Source organism: Apteryx rowi, unplaced genomic scaffold, assembly GCF_003343035.1.
Source record: "Apteryx rowi isolate R43461 unplaced genomic scaffold, aptRow1 scaffold_34, whole genome shotgun sequence".
Taxonomy (NCBI): Eukaryota; Metazoa; Chordata; class Aves; order Apterygiformes; family Apterygidae; genus Apteryx; species Apteryx rowi.
In genome coordinates, this window is record NW_020449863.1 from 183,629 (window position 1) to 202,003 (window position 18,375).

General features: G+C 40.4%; 1 protein-coding gene across 2 annotated transcripts in view; it reads right to left on the reverse strand.

Annotated features, from left to right (window-relative positions):
* ATF3 (activating transcription factor 3) overlaps positions 1 to 18,375 on the reverse strand; it is a 28,420-nt gene extending 10,045 nt beyond the window's left edge. Inside the window, exons 1-6 of one of the 2 annotated variants that reach the window (XM_026072358.1) lie at positions 15,851 to 18,375; positions 15,241 to 15,397; positions 14,638 to 14,773; positions 8,683 to 8,825; positions 5,716 to 6,376; positions 2,593 to 2,773 (exon numbers count right to left, since the gene is read on the reverse strand). The gene's annotated coding sequence lies outside the window, so the exon portion shown is untranslated. Of the gene's footprint in view, positions 1 to 2,592; positions 2,774 to 5,715; positions 6,377 to 8,682; positions 8,826 to 10,822; positions 10,854 to 14,637; positions 14,774 to 15,240; positions 15,398 to 15,850 lie in introns of those variants that run through there. The other variant, XM_026072360.1, reaches the window with a different exon arrangement.

An 18,375-nucleotide genomic window follows, 5' to 3' on the forward strand; every position in this document is an offset into this window, starting at 1 on the left:
GGGGAGGGGAGGGGAGGGGGCGCCGCATCCCTGCCGAGGCGCCGGGGCCCCCTGGGGGGCCGCGCAGCCCCGGGGGGCCGCGGGCTCTGCTCCGCGCCGCGCCGCCCCCTCGCCTCCTCTCCTGTCTCATTCTCTCGCCGGGAGCCTGCGGGTGTTTTCGGGCGCGCGGGGCGGGCTGCTGATTTAAAATGAACCGAAGTCCCTTTCACGACTTAGAGAAAGTGAAAATAAGGGAAGATTATGTAGTTTTCAGAAGGACCGAAAAACATGATCCTACTTCACTGAAAATTTGTTTAACCCTCCGCGCCGCCCCCCCCCCGCACCCCTCTCTCCCTCCTGCTTCAAATGTCAGCTAAAAGTTCAGTTTACATGTGGAAGAGGACGACTTCAGTTTTTACCCTGAGGAAAGACCCGTTTAATGGCATGACAGGAAGCTAAAAATAAATAATAAAAAATCCTTTTCTTAAAACACGTCAGTTCTCAATGTCCTTATGATTTCAGGGAAAACCAAAGACTCCGCCGTAGGAGACGGGGAAACGCGGTGGTGTTGGCTGCCGTGAAAGCGGGTTTGTTTCATTCTGTTTCCGTAGCTTCCTGATTTGTTAAACAACAGAAATTGCCGCTAACAGCCCCCAAAGTGCTGGAACAGAGATTTGTCAAAGAAACACTTGCCCACTTGCTGGCAAAGACAGACGGACGCACACTGTTATCCAACACAACAATATTCCATATTCGCAAAACTGCCATTAACAGGGTCTTCAGGTCTCTCTCTCATTTACCAAGCGTGGAAAGATCAGGACCTTTAAAAGCTTGAGGATGTCCTAACTGTATTAATTAATATATTCATTTGTATTAATTAATATATTCATTTATATCTAAAATTTATACCCTGAACAAGTGCTCCAACAAGTTAATTGATTTCATAATGTTCAACGAGGCTGTATTATGATAATATGTCTCAAGTTGTTTATTCTGGGATGTATTAATTGCTTGGAGCATTTTAACAAGGGTATTAAATTCCAATTAGACCTAGTCTGATTGTCAGTCTGTCTGTATCTCACCTCCGTGTGTGTCTGCCTGTGTTTGCACACATTTGTACGTACATAAGCATATGTATGTTGGTCACACAGATGTGAATAGCAATCTTAGCTTTTTAAATGCCACCATGCTTGCATGCTCAACTCCACAATCTTAACACTGCTATTTTATACATAATTGTCTGCTTTTGAAAAAAAAAAAGAAAAAAAAATCTGGTGGGAAAGGAAATGTGAGTTTGGACTAATGATGTTTGCTTTCTCCTGCATTAGGTACAGTTGTTCCCTGCTCTCCTCACACAATGAAAGGCACTTTGGGGGCGCAGTAGTGAGCCTCCGACCTACCTGGCAGCCCTCAGCTTGCAACTCTTGCAAGCTATAGGCTTTTCTTGCTGTAGGCTCAGGTACTCACCTATAGATAAATCAATCATCTCAGCTCTTTCAAAACATGTTTATTATCTTATCTTTGTTAATCTATGTAAATCAATGTCAAATATAATTCCAGGCAAAAATTTTGCTCTTCAGAGAGGTGTAGAGCAAGTTTTACATTTCAGGTTGGTGCACACCATGAAATTTTTATTACTACAAGGGCATAATTTTATCATTCATGCCCTGCTCAAAAACAGCTGGCATCATTTTTCTCAAACCCAAAAGAAAAAAAATACCACTCCCAAACAGAGGCCAAATGTGGAAAATTTTATCTCAGAAGATAATTGGTTGGAAAGTTCTGAGCATGAAGTTATTGTGGAAACGGTTTAGCAACATTAGTTTTAGTGGTCATGACCAGGTGCTTGCTGTAATTCTGACAGAGAGATTTAGCAACTGTCCATTCTTATTTTACTAGCTGTATCATAAATGGAAACTTATTTAGAGTATTTTCAGCTAAGTAGAGCAATGCCACAGAATAATAAAGGCGAAAAAAACCCAATTCCCTCATTCTGTGTGGTTAGAAGTACCTTTGGAAGATAAGTATTCTTATCCTGTTGTTTAAGGGTCACTAACATTTGCTGAACAATCACAACACTTCCCCAAGTAGGCAGATGATTATTTTGTTTTGAAATAGTACTGTGTTATACAAAACTAAAGCCAATACATTTGTTTTCTATACAATGCTTCTTCATTACTGGTACCATTATTGACAGCGAGCCACACTGGGTACTAAAAACTGACAGCAAACAGTTGTGTTAATTCTTGAACTGCTTCTGAAATGAGAGAGCTCCTCCCTGCAAAACAAACAGAGATTGTTCCTGTGCACTTTTAAGATTAGGCCACTGAAACATGTCCTGGCTTGAAATTCTTCTTTAAAAAAAGAAAATGAAACCACAGTGAAAAATAAACTGAGTTCCAGCATATCACATAGGTTCGATCCTGCTCCCAAAGCTAACTTGACTCAATAAAGATGTACAATCAGACTCCAATTCTTGAGAAGTTATATATAACTATTAAGAATATCAGGAGGTTAAACAGTACAGCTGCCAGATGCTCTAATGCTCTTTACCAGGTTCATTTTCCAACATCTCATTAAATGCCTTTCATTTGCTTCCCTCTAAACATTTACCAGTGCTTTTCCGTTTCATTTGTCTGCTGCCACCAGAAACTTCAGGGGACGATCCCACTGCAACAGCAATCATTTCACAGCCATGAAATCAATGTTAATTACTTCTGCCTTCCCTGAAGCCAGGCACAGTTTCTTCATTACAGTATCAGAGCGGGGACAGGTCCAGTACTGGGTTTTCCCTCTGTGGAGAAACACCACCCTTTAGAGCATCCCATGGCGTTGTCCTTGCAGCCCACAGGGAGAGGAGCGAACTCCTTCCTCTACGTTTTCCTGACCAAATCCTACCTCCATATCCCTTCACGTGGTTCAGACACTGTGAGTATTTGAATAAGACTAAAATGTGGTTCTCCTACAGAGTTGCTGAGCAATAGACTTGCATCCTCACCATGAAAAGCTTTCTGCTCTCCCTTGTCTTAAAATTTATGAAACTCTATGATCTCAGTCAGAATAACACCATAAAATCCAGAGCCTGTGTGGTTTTATGGTCATACAATTCCACTAAACCCACTTGGTCTGGGGAAAATACAATGAAATGTACATAAAACGTGTAGGGAAATCTTGAGTAAAACCTGTCTCCCTGGGTGCTCAGTGGCTTTAATTGTATTAAGTTTTGACATTACTGTAACCCTGATGGGTCCAGTTTTCCCCTTCATGGCACATACATCAGAAAGAGCTTTCTGGAAGTCAGACTTACCACATTGCAAAATCAGCACAAAATCAGACTCTCTGCCAAGGAAAGGTATTCTATATTTCTGTGGTGGGAATTAACTTTTGCCGTGATTTTTGCTATGCAGTACATTCAGTTCTGAACCTATGTGGTAAGAATCTTCTGTTCCCCCAAACTACACTAGTTTTGAGACAAGTTTCACATCTGACCAGACCATCAGCAGTGTTGAAACCTGGGACTATTTTTTCCAAAGTTTAGGTTGCTGCTGCTTGAGCAAAGGGACTATGCTGCAGTGGAAGCAGCCTCAGCAGCTTCCATCAAGCCCAGGGCTTTTCAGGCTGCCATCTGGGGACTCCTTGGGCACCTGTGGACTACTTCCCAGGGTCCCCTGAAAGGTGGCTTTAAAAAACAAGCCTAAAGTAGCTAGGATCAAATTCACTATGGAAGGGTTGGACCTCTCCTGGGAAGCACTGAGAGCTCCAAAAACTGAAGGGAGTTAAAAGCCACGGAGCTAAGAGGACAGGCACTAACAGAGCCTGTATGGCAAACGCTGCTACCCTGGTACATTTAATACTACTCGAGTGGATGGGCATGTGCCTTGTGGAGGGAAATTAGCTGCTATTAAGGGCACAATTTTAATTTCTTTTATTCTTTAATGCTGAAGACAAGATTCATTTCCTCCTTGCTTTTCTCTCCTCAGTTTACATTTCCTTCCTTACTGCTTGTCACCATCACTATCTGATATTCCTTCTAAATCCACGTATCCACTCTTTATTATCTCCTTTTTAGGCATTCTCCCCTTTCCTCATTTCTTTTATTTTGTTTCAATAATAGCTCCCTTTCCTATTTCCTTCCTTTAATTTCTCTCTTTTTTCCTCACTGTATCCCTGGATTCCATCATCCCCCTTTCTGTTCCCTCTTTACAGAGATTTTCTCCCATTGGTCCTTCTGTTGCTGCCTCTTCAGCTTCCTGAGTTTAAATGAGTCATTTTACTTTTCTCTTTCACTTTCCATCATTTTACTTTTTGTTTCTCCGCTTGTAAGATGGTAACATAATTGCCAGAGGGTGCAACAAGATGTGTATTTCAGGACCAAATTCCGGTGCCCAAAACTACCATGAGCTGTAGGGGAACTTTACTAAATTAAATGGTCCAGAATTTAGTCAATTATTATTATTACATGCAGTGCTTTTGGAGTGTTTGGGGGGGCAAGTAGCACAAATATCTACTCTCTCTGGCTGAGAGAGAGAGCACTGACTGGCCCAGCCAACCATATCTACAGTTTCCTTTCCCTGAAATCTTTCAGGGTTTATTTTTTTATCAGATGGACTTTGTGCACTGGCACAGTAGCTGGCTAAGCACGACAGCCTGTAATTACAATTTCTGAGCTGTTTGGATACATCCACATAGTAACAAACAACAAAAAGAGATCCCACATTTGAGATCCCATATATGAAAGAATCACATCTCAAAACAGACTGAATAAAGCAGAGTCACTGGTTCCATTGAATAAGCAAAATGATAGGCTTGATGTATTAACTGCTCTCCAGGTGGGTGTAAATGACATCTCTGTTAGGGCGTCCTTATATTCCCATCCATTTTATGGCAAGAAAAGCTCTGTCTTTACAGACCCTCCTCCCCCCTTTCCCCTCACCATCCTTTCCATCATGTAAATGAATGCCAGATTTTTGTTTGTGAGAGCAGTTACAGATTCATACTGAACTTCGTCAATGGCTTTATGTGCACAGAGCTGCTCGCTGATGAAAGTTAAGTACTAGAGCTTGATCCAACTGTTACTGAAGTCAATGGAAAGATTCCCATCGACTTCAATGAGAGATAAATTTAGCCCCAAGTGACTATGAAAAATCAGCATCTAGTCATGGTGGTTGCCAGCGTACCAAACTCTCCTATGGAACTGACTTAAAGATATGTTTAGAAATTACTTGCTGAAGGTGTAGCTTCAACTTAGGTGGACTGATACAGTTATGGTTTGTAGTCTGGTAACCCACCAGGTAAACACAGAGGGTGAGAGAAGGACAGTGACATAATATGTATATTTTTACTGCGAGAAGTTACAAATATTCTGGATGCATTATGGAATCATCATGCTGCTTCACACAAACACACACACACCAGTGCCCCCTATAAAAATTACCTGCTCACATTGATTTCACTTGGGACTGTGCGTGTCTGAAGAATACTCTGGGCCTCAGTATCATTACTGATACTCGTAACAGCTCTTCCCATCTGCCTGGGAAGCTATTCCATAACTTACCATAATAATTACAAATACATGTTTCTAATTATTAAAGATTGATTTTGATATAAACACCATTTTAAATGACAAAAATGTGTGACACAGATTTATGATCTACAAGAGATTCAAAATCAAGGCTGGCATTGCAGCTTTCGCTCCGCTTATCTTTTGTCCTCTCACCTACTTTGCATGTGACTTACCATGAAAAGAACGCATGAGTGATCTTAACTTTCAGCCTCTTATCTTCGCTGCTTTATTTTTTTGGCCTCAACTTTACAGTAACTCACCCAGATAATAAGAACAAAGTGTAAGTAAAAGGAAACCAACAGGGTTGCACGCAGTTTTAAAATTAGACTGCCTTAACTGCAAACACCGAAGCGTGCTGTTGATGGGAGCGCTAGCCCAGATTCCGCTCCGCTCTGTGAGCGCGGGAGGCTGTGGACCAGGCCACTGGCGAAGACGCAGAGTTTCATGGCACCCATTTGGGATGCCCACGTGACCGTTAGTCCAATGGCAAATGAAATCCACAGCCATGTAGGCTTTGTCTTTTGTCCAGTGACTATTTAAAGTGCAATGCTCACACAGAGAGAGAAGCAGGCTCCAGGAGGGCCCGTTTCCAGGGCATGTCCTCACCCTGAGGCTAGAGTCACGCACCATTGGGTTTACTGTCTAACCAGTTCTTCACTTTATCACAGCAGAGCTTCAGCAGAAGTCAAGAGGAACCCCAAGCAGCACAGCTTATAGTTACATGGTCAGATGGTTTCTCCTCAGGAAGAGGGGACATGAGTTTCATCCCTCTTTGCCAGAGGCAGGTACCAAACTCAGAACTTTTCCTCCAGAGCAAGTGCTCTCCCTCATGGGCTTTAAAAGAGAAAAGAAAAAAATCAATCCCTGAAGCATGCTTTGCAGGGGTCTAAGTTTAGAAGGGAAGTTTGGGGCCACGAATCTCCAATCGCAATGATGCTTAACTCCCTGCTGCAAGTAGAGAGTAGGGGAGGGAGGTGGGACTTCAGACCATGCCGGTCTTTGGTGTTCCCAGCCCCGGCTCACGGAGGGGGCTGGTGCCTCTGAATTTGGTCTTTGTGATTTTGGATAACTTGATCATTTTCCTTTGGTTCTGTTTCCCAGTCTGTTGAAATAGATAATGATATTTACATTCTAGTGTGAAGTATCTGAGATTCACAAATGGAAATCATGTAGAAGGCTGCTGTCTTTTATTTTTATGTCTTATTTTAATTAGCGTTCAGATATGTCTCAAACCTGAGGCTTTTGTTGCTGGATGCTGTGCAGATACATTATTATCTATTCTTGCTATTCAGTGTGTGTATCACAGTAGTATTTAGCAGCCCCAGTAAGAATTCTGTGTGTTTTTTCCTTATGTGCAAGAGTTTTATGTAGAACTCTAAAAAAGATGACAATGTTTCAACCAACAAATAGAAGCCCAGATTCAGCATAGTAATTAAATACACATCTAAATAGTCCCAGTCAAAAAGCCTTGCTGAACTTGAGGCTTACTGTTTAGAGAAGAGCTAAAATTATCCTTTATAAATACTATAACTTATCCTTGTGGTAATATATTTTTTCTTACACATTTGGGATGACAGCACCTGACAAGGTATAATATTGTGGTCTTTTGTCAAGATCATTATTTTGGCAGTTTTCTTATATATAAGGGCTGATCAGTTAATTTTTTACAGATATTTAACGTATAGTAATTACTATATTTTTCTAAAACTATAAAGACTTAGGATTTGTGTAGATGATGAACTATTAAAATAAGTAAAAACCTAATAACCTTAAAGGAACACAGAGACATGGAGGACAAAACCTGCGTGTTCTGTCCACCTGTTAACACTAAAGTTTGCATTAATAGTGGACTTTGGAGGAGTGCCTAGCTAGCCAACAAGAAGTCATGCTGGATCTTATAACCACCTCTAAGGAAAACTGTCTTTTTATTATTCTTTTTTCCTCTGATTCTAATATGCCTGGGATTTAACAAACCATTTAAATTTACTTTTTCAGAAAGTTACGTAGAATTAAACATTTCCTGCACTTAAACAGGAATGCACAGGATTAGCGCCTGGCCATGTGCACAGGCAGCCCTGCATGCCCAAATGCACTCCCACGTATCCGAAGCCATAGGCTTCACCGGCTGCAAGGCTGCTGGAAGCTTTCCATCCTCAAGTGATTCACACTGCAGCAGCAGGGGTAGCTAATGTATGTTGTGTATAAGCAATGATGACCAGTAAGAAAAGCATTTTCTCGTAGCTTAATGATCAGCTGGAAGAGTTTTCATCTCTGTATCTGTACTCAGCTTGTCATTTACTGACAGGAAATGCCTTTCCCATCAGGCATTTTTACTGTTACACATGGTGAAAATGTAAAATATAAAGAGGAGGAATAAAAGGATCAGCTCTGCTTTAGTTATACAAACTAAACTCCCACTGTAGCAAATGAGAAATACCAGGGAAAGCAGAAATAGAACTGGACCCAAAGCACTGGCAGTAGGACTGCAGGACCTGGAGCAGGGAGCTAGGAGAGCCGTCACATATAAAGAGATTTTGCAAACTAATGAAAAAGAGATGAAAACCAAGAAAATTCTTTAGGGCAACTGCAGGACAAAAGGACTTTTTAGTTGGTTGGTTCTGGTCAGTTTTGTTTGATTTATTATTTGTTATTAGTTGATTATTTTGTTCCATGGTCTTCTGTGGAAGCATCTCAGGCTCTTTACAATACATGAGCAAATGTAGGATATTTTGGGAGAGTAAGGCAGACTTAGGAATATGATGGAGTTACAAAACCATTCCAAAGAAATGAGACCCAGTGGCTGATTTTCAAAGCTAGGTATACTTTAAACTAGGAAGTCTATGCCTTATAGCTTCACTATACTTTTTTGTCAGTGCTGCATGGGACTATTCAAATCATAATTTGTACAGAGCATATGTAAAAAGGATCTTGCTTATGCTATGACTTCCAGGACTAGCAAAAACCCGAGAAAATCCTGCTTAACAGAGGTGATCAGCTAGGTGAAGCAGAATGTTGCCTAGTGCCTGTGAGGATATGTTGCTATTGATTTCTGGAGACAGAAAGCTGTCTTGTGAAAATAACTTCTAACCTGTACACAGGTAGCTATTTAAAGTAAGCATTTTTGTATCGCTAGGACTTACCGAGACATTTAAGGCAGATGTGGGAGTTCTTTCTCTAATACCACAGCAGTTCAGCAGGAGGTCAGCCCCAATTAATTTTGCAGGGCTGCACCCACGGTGGGAGAGGACTAGAACTCCTGATTATCATTTCCAGAGTCTGCTTGCTTTTGCAGATAAATATTGAAGGATTTTTAGTGATACTTTACACATGAGCAGCATGCATACAGCAGTTTTAAACTAGTTTAAAATGCTCTCATCTAAACCTGTAAGGACCTAGCTAACCAAAGAGATTGCGCTACCCTTGTATATAGAAAAGGGACTGTCATACACAATCAGCCATCAATCAGCATATGAGAGAAAGTAAAGATATAAAAATAAAATACTCATGTAAAGGCTGCTCAGGAGTATTCAGCAGATCTCACTGTGACTTCGCTGTGTTCTGTACAGGAATTCAATACTATATTGCTCCACATTAAAGGAGAGATTCACCTTTTTTTTAAGGACTCAGTTTCCAATAAATGGAAAGTGTAGATCATGTATATTTAAATTTAGCAATTTTTCCCATAAATGAAAGCTGATCAAAGTAAAACGTGGCATACTATCCCATTTTAATGAGGCAGATGCCTGCCATGTTCTGGAGAGGAAAGTAGTTTCCTTACTAATGCTGAGATATTTCTTCCCCTTGCTAAGATGTTCCACCTGGTATCAGAGAAATTGCGAAATGTTTAGTTAAGCACACTTCCAAATGACATCAGTGTTGTGGCACAGTTAAATATCGGGCAATCCACAACTAAAAGCCTGGCATTCTGTTCTGAATTTATAGTTGTGCCCGGTGCTTCAGCAGGAGCTTTCCTTGAGTTGGGATTGCAGGATCAGTCCCAAGACTTGTTTGGAAACCATAGATTAGGCTCAATCTTCTGCTTCCTGGCTTTGGTGAGGATGCCTCTTTTAGTACCATTCCTACAACTACCTCACTTTAACGAACCAGATAAATCATCTTCTTAGTTGTAGCAGGAACTAGACCTATGACAGATTAATGAAAACCAGCCATCAACTCCTCCCAGATACAAATTGGCAAAACTGCTTTCATTTCATCATCCAAGGATTTGGCTTGGGATGGCTTAGCTTGATAATTGTTTTTTTGTTGTTTTTGTTTTGTTTTACTTTTAAAGCATCAACATAAAGCAAAGAGAATATCAAAACTAGCAGGTTAAATCTAAATATGGTAGGTCTTTTTTGCAGCTGATTTGCACTTTGTGCAAAAGTGGTTGTTTAGGGTCCAAAGTTTTCTCAACAATTTCCTTAGTAGTCTGTAGAAGTCTCTTGAACTCAGGCTGTAAATCAGCCAAGTGTTAGGCTGAGAGTGCTTGAAAGGAAAAAAAAAAAGCCTTTCACAACAATCGTGATTTTTTTGTACTGTTTTCTTTGCAGAGTGTGGGGGTTAATCATGTACTCGAGTTGTTTTTTTGGTTTACAATTATTACAGGTGACAGTAATATTACAAAAATATATTTATTCCATGAATGCTCTGTATCCTTAAAATATTCATGCACATGTCTAAGCATTTGCAGGTTTCATCACCAACTTGAATGTATGTTTATACACTACCCTCTTCCCTTTTTTAAATGTCCATTATACATATCTTTAAAAGAGGTGCTGTAAAAGCAGGTCTCCTGATCTCAGCCCTGACCCTTAGGAGGTCATCAGCAAATCTCCAAAAAAGCAGGCTGCCAGATCAGGGCTGCCCGTTACTATCTTTCAATACAGTCCTAGGATAGTTTTTTTTTCCCTCTCTTTCTGTTGACAGGGATCATGGAACGGGGTCCTTGAGCAAGTACTAAATTATCCAGGACCTTATTAGGATTCTTCCTTTACTTGCCAGGTTTTCTGTCACTTTTTTTGGTTGTATTGGTGTTTTAGGCATAGCCATGAAGGGAGCAGAGAGGCTGCAAACTCACACAGCTTCTCCCCCATCACGTGTGTTCCTACCACAGGGTATCAGCAGGACAGAGCCATGGCCTCCTCTCCAGACCTATCCTTGTAAACTATATGACAAGAGAACCTCAACATCTTTTGGCTTCCTTACATTATTTATTAAATTTATTATTTTTAATATTAATTATTAATTATTAAAGTGTATTAATTTTTCATTAAATCTTACTTATTTGTGAATGTGTCTTCCCCAAATGGACTGCTTACAAAAACTGGGGGGTTACAGCCACCCTTTCTCTATTACCGTAGTCCAAGACTTGTCCTTGCCTCTCACAGCTCCCCCTACTTAACTCCCAGGGCTCAGAAGAAAGGTTATTGGGTGAAAGTTAGTGGCCTGCAATACACAGAAGGTCAGACCAAATCATCTAACAGTCATCAACCATTAGCGTCGTGGTGACTGCTACCACCATGACCACCTGCTAGCATAGTGACCACCTATTTACCAAATTCCCTCTTTGGTTGGTACAAGAGCCTTTGTCCTCAGCTCTCAATCTCATTTCATTTCGGTCCTAATTCTCCTTTCACATCTCAGTGTGACTTCGTTGACTTCAGCGTGGCTGCTTTTCATTCGCGCTAACGGAAAGAGAATTGGGCCTTGAGGCCAACTTCTCAAAGACCTTTGATCTAACATCCATTCACATTTATAAGGTAAGACACCTAAATATCTAGCAAGATATGGGACTAAGTATTCTTCTCTCTTGACTACCCTTCCTTCTGCTATGACATGGATTATTTTAGACTTTACATGTATATCTTATTCTAACTGCAGTCTGTGAGGCTACATTGCCATTGATGTAAGCATTAAACAGGCAGCAGGGTTAGAGCAGGCCCTAATTATATTGCAGTCTAATAGGGAAACAGATATGTCAAGCGAGAGGTCAGCAGCATATTTTCAGAGCATGTCTCAAAGTTCACCCTGTACGCGCCCCTTCCTTTTACTAAAATATTTATAGTTTGTTTGTTTTAAACTGGAAATATCCTTTCTGCAAGTTTCTCCTGAGGGTCATCTGGGACACAGTCAGAGTGCAAAACCCAGAAAGCAGTCATTAACCGCAGGAGGAGAATCTGGATACTCTTCTTCTTGAGACTATCTCCTATGGTGGATTAGGATGGCAGCTGTAAAAAGTGTACAAGCTGTAGGAACCTAAAGCAAGCAAATCCCAAACTGCTTTAGAGAAAACCCCTTCTCAGGACCATAATCAACCTGGCACCCAGACACTGTGTGTGCTGCAGTCAGCAAACTTCATATTTCCATGCACCTCAGAGTTTTATTTCTGCACGGGTGCTCAAATACAGTTGCTACCAGACAGCTAGGAGCCTTCCCCAGGACTATGTCCAGGGAGTTCCTGATATTAACTGTTCCTCTATATCTTCCAAAGTATGTGTTTTCTGGTCATGCCTTTCCTACGCCGTGGGAGTGAGCGTCTGTGCAGGGTAGTCATGCCTTTCTTTCAAAGACCAGGTGTACTGGGGCCACCTGCCTTTTTAGAATAGGCTAAGAGTTAAAGCACCCATGGGGGACAAGCTGATGTGCAGAGAGGGATTCAAAACTCAAGAAGCCAGAAAAAAACTAAGTAGAATGGCCCAGGTTTTAGCCTAGACATTTAGGGTACTTGCTTCAAAGAGATCAGAACAGGGCTCCATTCCTGCTCTAAAAACCGCTTGTGTAAAATCTATGAGCAGCCCTGGCAGCAAAGACCAGAAACAGAGTCTGCCCTTGAGTCCGCTGTCCTCTCCCAGTTTCCTGCGTGGCCTCAGCAGGGAGCGTGCAGGGTGCTCCTCTTCCTGGCTACAGCTGGGTAGCTCAGGCAGTCTCCCAGAGGAAAAGAAATGTGAATTAAACCTCTTCAGACAGTGAGTGGAACTGAACCTGGGTCTTATATATTCCTACTGAGTGCATAAAAGAAGCAGCGCTACCTCATCCTTCCACCACGGTTTGTAAGAAGGGAGAGATGCCTTGTTAAACAGAAAATAAGAAATCAAAGCAAAGGCAGAGAACCCAGGTTTGTGGATCTCGGGAGGATGGAGGTGCCTCCCGCAGCCCTGGGGAACAAGGCTGCCCTGTCTCACATTGGGGAGGCTCAGCTGCTCGCTGCACACTGAGCTGGCTGATTTCAAAGGTCTTCCTGAGGTCTTCCAGCCTAGGGCACGGGCACACAAGACAGGGTCCTGGCTCCCCTGCAGAACGGTGGCCACCTGGAAGTTAGGTATCACTGTGACTAAATTCCTGTGGCTAAAGTTTTACAGCAACGCAGTTGCCCCCAAGCCTCTTCAGTAAGCTTACACTTTACAATAACGAGAGCAATTATTAACAAGGCATGAAAAACCATTTTGCTTTACCCTGTCATGATACAAGTGCACCACCACCAGGGACAACTCTCTTTTAGAAAGCAGTGGGAAAATGTTTAGACAAGAGAAAGTCTCAACGCCCCCATAACCATCTAATTTGAACTTGTAATTTGACAGGACTGTCTTGTGAACATTTTCTATGAGTGATTTAGCAAAGTTTAGTACATCTTGTATACAAAAACCATATTGCCATCCCAAAGTACTGCTTAGTTTTAAATCTTTCTGGAAACATCAAGCTTGTGTTTATGTAAAAATGAAATGAATACATTAAAAAAAAAAATCAGATCTTCCGTGAAACATACCACCTTATTCTAAAATAACAGTGTGACCACCTCGGCACAGTATTCATCCCAGCTTATACTCAAGACGTTAGAGCAAGGATTTCTCTCCACTGCTAGAAAATTCAGCCACTCAGGCAGGTAATCACAGCATCTGAGTGTTTAATTATGTCAAGTTTGATATCTACATGTTTTATATGATACTTTGCCTATTGAACAGCAATAAGTCCCTTAAAATAAACACAACAGCAATTTTATTAGGTGACTGAGTGGTTAATAGGATTTTTTTTACTCTACGCATGAGTGAGAGAATTTGAAAATCCTGACCTTGAAACACTTTCACGCACGCTTAATTTTAATCACACAAGTAATCCCAGTGGTTCCAGTGCTACACATATGTTTATGCACATGCATAGGTGTTAGCAGGGCTGGGCTTTAATGAAGCACAAAACTTAATGCCTAGTTTTTCAACGTTAAAATTAACAGCTTGTCAAATTTAGTTTTCGAAGAGAAGTCATTATATGAAACACATTATAAAAATGAATCTGTATCTAGCAAATACTTTGACTGATAGATATATTAAAAATGTTTCTTATAATCCTGAACATTTTCTTAGAGGCTCAGCTTTCCAGTAACCGTGCAGGGAGAATAAAATCAAAGATCTCTTCATACCGTTAGCATACGTTTTGTCATTGTGCTGTACCCATACATCCTGCTCCAAAAGCTTTCCAACCTAACCACTTCTTGGATGTAATTGTAATGCTCCCTGTAGACTTTCTAGAGTATAAAAAGTGTTAAGACTCATCTGTGGGACCTAACACATGACCTCATGGAAGAAACCCTTAGCAGGAGGGATACTGAGGAAGGAAAAATGTGTAAAACTGTTCTCTGACACTTTCCCCCCCGTTTCAGGAGGTTACCCTCACTTAGCAGAACAGTCAAAGTCTCAGCTTCAGAAATTGTTGACTTCCGTGAGTTTTCTGCAGACCAAATCTCTCCACTGAGGCATTTACTCTCCCCGCACTACCCCACACTGGACCTCTGAGGGTCTTTCCCTGCATGCTTTTAGCTCTCTGGCCCACGGGACTGAGAAGGCCGGGTCCCCCACACAGAGACTGCCGTCCTGATTCATGTTAACTTATCCCTCGTCTACCTCTAAACACAACCTCGGGAGCTATCGCCATTGCAAACAAAAATATTTGCAGTTCATCTGAGGATTTCCTGACTATTTCCTAATAGAGCTCATGCCGCTAGCAAGCCTGTTTTCCTTTGCCATGGGGTCAGTCTCACATTAGTAGTGATGCTTCCAACCCCCTCAGCAGCCTTTTTATAGAAAGTTATTGTTGAGGGAGCTTACTTGTGCTCTCCTGGCTGTTCAGCGGTGGGGGACAATACCCCCGATACATATTTCATGTATTTCATGAGGGTCTGAGGGAAGACAATACAATGAGGACCTGATCCAGATAAGGAATAGGGTGACATTTTTTTCATTCCTGTTGGCAAAGATATACAGGCCTAATTATGTCTTCTGCTGTGAATTCAGAGTAATGTATTATCAACTTTCAGATGGCTATTTTTATAACAGAAAAAAACTGAGCCTAGTTATGAGATCCATATACTCTGAAAACTCCAAAAATTAATATCAATTAATTTTGCTCTAAGTCAAAAAAATAAACTAAACCTTGATGGATCTGTCTATTTTTATTTGTTCTTTAAAATCCTAACTATTTTCTATACTGAATAAATATCTATGAATATTTTGTTTTTGAACTCAGCTTACAAAACAAGCTAACAACAGCAAAACTCAACTAACCAGTAAGGGTAAGCAGTATTTACAAGATTTTAAAGTTGTGAAATTCAATTTTGTCAATTACTTCCAGCAAACATTCCATATTGTCTATTTTACTCTGTTATTTTAAGTTAATTTGCAGAGTGTCAAGAAAGAACAAAGGTTAAATACTTGGAATTTGCCCAGGTTGTAAGTCACCGCAGAATGTGGTCATACATGCTAGTTTCCCCAGGAAAGAGAAAGGCAAACTGGTGGGTGCCCAGGTGCAGCTTCCCTAAACATCAGTGTGAGGAGGAAATTCCTCTGGAGTCAAGTAGCGAGGCAGGAGCTGGAAATGCAGAGCATTGCAGGGCTACTGCTTTCAAGACTGCTCGATTAAGGTGCTCCAGGTAGGTATAGAACTGAGCAGAACTATTTTACAAATATAACCTGTTATTATAAGGAATATGAGGACATAAACCTGTAGTACACAAAGCTGCTCTTGTAATAATAGTTTATATTTTTTAACAATCTGAGAGGCGACTTTTGGTAGTTAGGGATATCGATAATTAAAAGCAGTGAAACTAGATGTAAACTCAGTCGATACATCTATGCAGAGGCTGTGGTGGTGGATATTAACAGTTACAAAACTACAATTCCTGGATGAGTTTTAGAGTAAATCACAGTAAATCTATGACTGCTAGGTTGTGCTATGGGAAATAAAGCTCTGTTGATGGGGCTTGGATTGTTCTGTGTGTTTATTTTATCTGGTCTGATTATTTTATCAACCAGGGTTACATACATTCATGCTGGTCACTGTGGCAGCAGCTGCCATTTAAAGCCATCTAAGCGCAGCACAGATGTTAAGTCTCTTCCTAAGAAAGAAGCGGGAAACTCAGAAATAGGGTTTGTCCAAGGTCACACCGTATGACAACAGCAGCAGAGAAAACAGAAAACCTCCAAGCCTTGACTCTCACTCTCCTGGCAAAAGTGTAGTATTGTCAACAAAAGATACTGCTGCAAACCTTTCTCCTCCAGCCTTCCTCAGCCACCAACAGCTCTTTTACCAGTTACGGTACTCGTCCAACTCTGCAAGGGTCAGTGACGATAATTTGAGCATGCCGAGTGTTTGGCTCGGGGCCTGAGCAGTTTTTCTGGTGAATTAGAAGATGGGGTGCATTTTGGAATTTTTTTTTAATGCTTTGCATGTGTCTCATGGAAAACGTGCTTTCTAATAACAGTTCTTATGCTATCAGCCTGTTTTTTTTCTGCATTTCACTCTCTTTCCCACTTCTATTACTGTGAATATTTTACAGGAAAGCTGTTAACTGATTATTGTCAGTTCCAGCACTCAGTGAAATTGCAGTTTGTGCTGGTATTTTAAAATCAGGCTTCTAGCTTCAACAGGCCAATCCTGGGAAACACCAAGTATCCTCAACACTTATTAAACCAACAAAATTCTGGGTTCTCAGCACATTATAAGGCCTCCTCTGAAGGATATCCAAGAAAAGTATATGAATTTCTAAATAGCAAATGTCCCAGTTTTGTTCAAAAGCTACTTGTGAACCAAAAAGAGTCAAAAAAAATTAATCTATTTCTCAAACTACGTTTAAAAAATTCTGAGATGTCAGTACTTCTTAAAAATTGCATGTAACACTTGAAACAAGTAATCACCACTAAGGCTTTGATTTATTTTTACAGGTTTTTTTTTTCCCCTTATGACTTATACATTTTGTAGACACTCCTTTTTGGTATTTATTCAGCATATATTCACCAGCACTCTTCTTGATATCATTATCATTAGCTTTAAGATAGGTAATTTTATTAAAGAGAAAAGATATTTCATCATGGTAACAGCACTTAATTTTGTCTTATTCTTACCAGTTTTCTCCTGTGCGTTACTCACATACACAAGGTTCAAAATATTTTTGAGATGACCTCATATTTTTTGTTGTTGTTTCCTTTTGAGCTTTTCCTTGCTGAGAGGATGTGTGTCACTTGCATTTTGAAGCGAACGCTGGTAAATACAGCCACTTCTTGAAAAGATCACTGCTATCATTTGAGCACGACTTTTCCATAAATATGCAAGTGGGAAGAAAACTATGAAGACTTCTTGGGTGAGCTACCCACAGAATCAGTCTTATCCCAATCACAGTATAATGCTGGTTCTGGATCCTTCTTCGCAGCACACTACCTATCTCAGCACTGTACATGACTCTGGGGTCCAAAGAAGGGTAATTGTATTGTAAGACTTTTTAATTCCCTAACTTACTTCAGCTGTTATCAGCAGCTGGTTACTTCAGCTAGCTGATATGCCTTGGTGTCTTGTAAACATTCTCTCTAGTATTGTGCATTACTCATAGTTTGAAAATCACTTTGACTCCTGTAACATAATTATGTTAATGTCAAATGAGTCACAGAGAAACAGAAAACCTGCATCAGAGCTGCACCTAAGCGCCAGTTTCTGAATGCTCTTGTTGGCACAGCAGAAGTAGGTTAGGGGGTTTAGGGGGGAAAAAACAACTTTCATTTAATGAGTCATGTGATATAATGATAATGACTCATAAGGAAGCTTGCGTGACAATCAAATTCAGATTCACTGGAACATAAAATTGTTAAGAGAACAGACTACCTGATTATTTATATCAGAGTGAGAATGAAAAATACTGAATTTTAAAGAATGACTTTCCCAGGAAAACTTTGCAGATACCTTTTGCATGTAAACAGCTTTTGGCATTATTTAGTTCAAACTCTGAAAGGGACTAATTTAAACTGACATCCTAATTAGATTACATTTCAGAGTCAATCACCTCCAATGTTTTATTAATTTTACCTCTTTCTTGTTTAGTTGATACAAGAGATCATTAAGGAAAAAAAATTTAGCTCACTTTTTTTGATCATCAGTGCAAAAAGCTGGAAGCTCTTCAACAAGGCAAAAGTTCTTGCAACATATTTTATCCTAACTTAAAGCAGTTGAAAGGATAATAAGGGTAGAACTTGTTCCGGAATTAAAAGAGAGGGGAACATCTGTGGCACACTGGCTGTCTCAATGCTAAACAGTGGCATTTTTTTCTATAATATACAAAGGCTAGTTACTGTGGCATTTGCCTACCAGGATTTTACATGCTCAAACATATATCAATATCCACACATACCAGCCTGATGAATAAGATATACCATCTGAATGTAAACAAAGGCATTTGTTTCAGATGGTAGAATTTTTTTTTCCTTAGAACAGAAGAGTTTTAGTGTTTTAATAGATCCCACAGTCCTATTACAGCAAAAAAAAACAAGCTAAAAACTAGATAACAGGCAAAAAAACAAGAT